The 4,487-nt window shown below is 43.0% G+C and overlaps 1 long non-coding RNA gene across 1 annotated transcript; it reads right to left on the reverse strand.

Moving 5' to 3' along the window:
- Positions 1–537: 537 nt before the first annotated feature.
- LOC306858961 lies at positions 538–974 on the reverse strand. Its single transcript, XR_013783262.1, has 3 exons — positions 910–974; positions 734–828; positions 538–586 (listed from the first exon to the last, which is right to left on the reverse strand). It is a non-coding gene; the product is annotated as an uncharacterized lncRNA (long non-coding RNA).
- Between the last annotated feature and the right edge of the window lie 3,513 nt (positions 975–4,487).

Raw genomic sequence — 4,487 nt, forward strand, 5'->3', positions numbered from 1 at the left:
TCACAATCAAATGCATTCATGACCATACCACAACAATTAGTAGTTCCAATTCGCATTGAATCCTGGTTGGGGAAAGCGATTGTGGATACTGGAGCAAGCTACACGTTAATTCACGAAAGTCTTATGAAGCAAATTATAACCCCTGTTCAGCTTCAACCGTGGTCAGGTGGTCCTCTCTACCTGGCAAATGGCAAAGCTGAGAGTCCTTTAGGATGGATAAACATTAATATTCATCTGCACAATAAAGCCATTACAGTACCTGCTGTGGTCCTCCCTTCTCAAGCTCTTGCTTATGCCATCATCTTGGGTTTGGACTTCATCTTTTTCAGTGGCCTGCAAATTAATGTAAGTGAACACAAATATTCTTTCAAGTCTGAACCTACTGTAGAACATCCATTTCAACCTGGAAATGCCAGTGAACCGCTGGTGACTTTGTCAACAATGAAGGAAGAGAAAAGAACCAGAAAACTAAATTTGACCTTGTTAAGTGCTGTTCCTCCTCCTCAACCTTCCTTGACCATGTTACAAATTGACAGCGTGGACGATGCAACATTAATTAAAGATGCCGTAAGTAAAGCACATCTACCTATGGAAGGAAAGCAACAACTATTTCAGATCCTAGAACGCAACTCACGAGTATGTACTCACCGAACTGGGCGAACAGATGTCCTGCAACATCGCATCTATACCACCTGCCAGGTTCCTATCAAGCAACGGCCATATCGGTTATCACCTGTCAAACAAGCAGCAATGGAGGAACAATTGGAGGTAATGTTGAAAGAAGGAATTGTGGAGCCATCACATTCTGCTTGGGCCTCACCGGTAGTTCTGGTTCCAAAGAAAAATGGAAAGTTAAGGTTCTGTGTAGACTACCGTAAAGTCAATGCAACTACAGAAAATGATGCTTACCCTCTCCCAAACATCACGGAGATCCTAGAATCACTCTCCGGGGCATCCGTTTTCTCTACCATAGACCTCAACAGTGGTTATTGGCAAGTGATAATGGACAATGATAGTAAAGCCAAGACTGCTTTTATTGTGTCTGCAGGTCTATATCACTTCAATGTTATGCCTTTTGGGTTAAAAAATGCACCTGCCACCTTCCAGAGGCTGATGGAGACAGTCCTGGGGGAGCTAAGAAAGAAAATCTGCTTTGTCTATATTGACGACATTATTATTTATTCTCCCTCAGTGGCCCAGCACTTCAGTGACCTGAAAACTGTTCTTCACAGGCTGGATACTGCCGGGTTGACTATTAACTTGAAAAAGTGCAATTTCTTTCTTCCAGAAATCACCTTTTTGGGACATGTGGTGAGTAATAAGGGCATCACAGCTGATTCAAGTAAAGTTGAGGCCATTCGTGCCTTTCCTGCTCCCAACACCTTGAAGGAAGTTCAGAGGTTCTTGGGATTAGCCGGTTGGTACCACCGGTTCGTGCCAAATTTTTCTAAAATTGCTGAGCCCCTAAATTCCTTGAAAAAAAAAGGACAGAGGTTTAAATGGACGACACAGTGTCAACAAGCGTTTGACCAGTTAAAAGCATGCCTTACCTCGCCCCCCATTCTTGGCCACCCCGATCTTCAAGTTCCTTTCATCGTATATACAGATGCTAGTGATACTGGACTGGGTGCCATTCTCACGCAGAGGAAAGATCCAGGTAGGGAGGAGGTTATTGCATATGGCAGTCGAACATTAACTGGAGCAGAGAACAACTACACGGCAACCGAAAAAGAGTGTCTGGCAGTTATATGGGCCTTAGAAAAGTGGCAACATTACCTTGAATACAAACTTTTCACGGTTGTCACAGACCATTCTGCTCTGCAATGGGTCATGGGATCCACTAAAACCAACAGTCGCCTCATCCGATGGGTTCTGAGACTGCAAAAATTCAACTTCGTTATTGAATACCGTAAAGGGAAATTAAACGTCGCTCCTGATGCTTTGTCAAGGTCATCCGTCACAGCAAATTCTCCCATTACCGCAATTTATGCCAAGCAACAAATGGATCAACATCCAGAGCTTCCGGTGACAGATATTGTCTTGTGGGAGGAACAACATAAAGACTGTGAAATAACAAAGTTATTACAAGCAGTAGCAGAAGAACAAAGCCCTCAGATGGAACAATACGAAGTGGTAGAGGACAAATTGTATCACAAAACTCACCTGAAGAATAATCAGATACACTATAGAGTGTATGTTCCCAGCACTCTCCGGCAATCTCTCCTTCAGCACTATCATGCACATCCCTTGAGTAGCCATAGAGGAATTTATAAGACCTATAAGCGGCTCCAGGAAGTAGCGTTTTGGCCAGGGATGTGGACTGATGTGAAACATCATGTCAGGGAATGTGTGAAATGCCAAACCCTTCGGCACGATAACCAGAAACCTGCAGGGAAACTCCAATCAGTTACCACCACTAAACCAAACGAAATGTTGGGAGTTGATATTATGGGTCCACTTCCCCGGAGTACACAGCAAAATGTGTACTTGCTGGTTTTTGTTGATTATTACTCACGATGGGTTGAGTGTTTCCCCATGCGTCATGCCACCGCTCAAAATATTGCAACAATTTTCAGAAAAGAAATCTTAACTCGTTGGGGGGTTCCAGACTTCATTCTTTCTGATAGAGGCACCCAGTTCGTCTCATCTGTGTTCAGAGAAGTATGTGAAAAATGGAGAGTGACACCAAAGTTAACCACAGCATATCACCCTCAGACAAATATGACTGAACGTGTGAATAGAACTCTCAAAAGTATGATTGCGTCATATGTGGATGACAACCACAACAAATGGGACCAGTTCTTACCAGAGATGAGATTCGCCATTAATTCTGCCATCCAGGAAACCACTGGAGTTACTCCAGCAGAATTGCAGCTTGGAAGGAAACTGAGAGGGCCAATGGATAAAATTCTGCACGGTCCAAATCTCACTCCTGACACCACCTCCTATGATGTAATCTCTCACATACAACAACTGCAATCTCAAGTTAAAGAGAGTTGCAGAAAAGCCCAACATCGACAACTCCGGAACTATAACAAAAAAAGACGAGACACAACTTTCAAGATCAAAGACAGGGTATGGCTTCGAAACTTTCCGCAATCTAGTGCACAAAACAAGTTTAGTGCCAAATTGGCACCAAAATGGAAAGGGCCTTACCGGGTTCTGAAGTCACTGGGACCTTTGAATTACCACATTGCGTTGGAGGCAACTGGAGAAGATGTGCGCACTGCACATGTGTGCAATCTTAAAATGTGTTTTCCCACAGCTGAGCAGTTGGAGGACCAAGCAAGGAAAGTAATTCAAGACATCTTTCAAGAAACCTCAGATGAGGAGGAATTCTTAGGTTTTTGATTCTTTTCTCCTAACAACCATGGGTTGTTTCATCCTGGGGGGGAGAATGTGGCATTACAGATATTTTCTATACTGCCCCTTTGTTTATTTTTATTTTTTTTCTATCACCGCCTTCCAAATGATATTATATCTGGATTGGAAGCAGCACTAATTAAGAGGAGGAGTCTATGTGTATATAGTGTGAGGTTTAGAGACCGGAAAGAGGTTGGTCTGACCAGTTACGTACTTTTTGGAGGCAGTCCTTGCGGGTGAATCCGTCGTTTTCGGAGTGTGCGGATTGTGGAGAGGAGGTGGTGCTACCTGTTTAGCCTGTTGCTAAAGGGCATTTCTCTTGGCCAGTGAATGCCTCTTTTTAACATCTGGGATTGAACTGGAGGTTCGAACCATACTCCTATCAAAGGAGCCAAGACCGGCTGCCGCCGCTAATATTCCCGAGTCACTCTTAGCCACCCGTGCTGCCAGCTTGGTCAGTGTTCCACTCACTAGTCACACATACACATTTCACTCATTTATGCATATTTGAAAAGTGTTATTTTGTCTTATTTGGTTTGGCTCAATTAATTCCTTTTTTTTTTCTTTTTTTGAATGGAATTGTAGTGCTTGGATAATAATAATAATAAAACCTGTCTAGAATATAAAAACGTTACCTCATTAAAACGAAGAAAATTACGTATTCTTCCTGTAGTTTGTATTTTGTTTTGTCTTCCTCTTGTTTGTATGTAGCGGATGGTTTGGTTGTCCGTTGCTATCCGGGATGAAATTAATATAAAAATGTGGCAGGTATAATATACTTGTCTGGCGCCCGAACAACAATAACTGATTGTGTTTTTTTTGTTTGTTTGTTTTTTTTTTCTCCCTTTGAGGCTTTCGGTCTGAGTCGAATACAGACTGAGTGCAACTCTATTTGTCAACGAGACGTGGTCTTGCGGTTAGGACTCTGCGTCATCACGCGTGTGATCGGGGTTCGATTCCCGCTTCAGATAGTTTTTTTTTTTGTGCGTTTAACCTTTGTTATATTTTGGGACAAGACGACCTCCGTTACACCGGGCATTGAACCACATCACTGTGAAGTTTCGCTACCCCCTTCCTCTCGTCCCAGCGGCTCTAGAACATCTTCGTGGTGCCACCATTTTCAC

This window comes from Barbus barbus (genome assembly GCF_936440315.1).
Source record: "Barbus barbus genome assembly, chromosome: 39".
NCBI classification, from domain to species: Eukaryota; Metazoa; Chordata; class Actinopteri; order Cypriniformes; family Cyprinidae; genus Barbus; species Barbus barbus.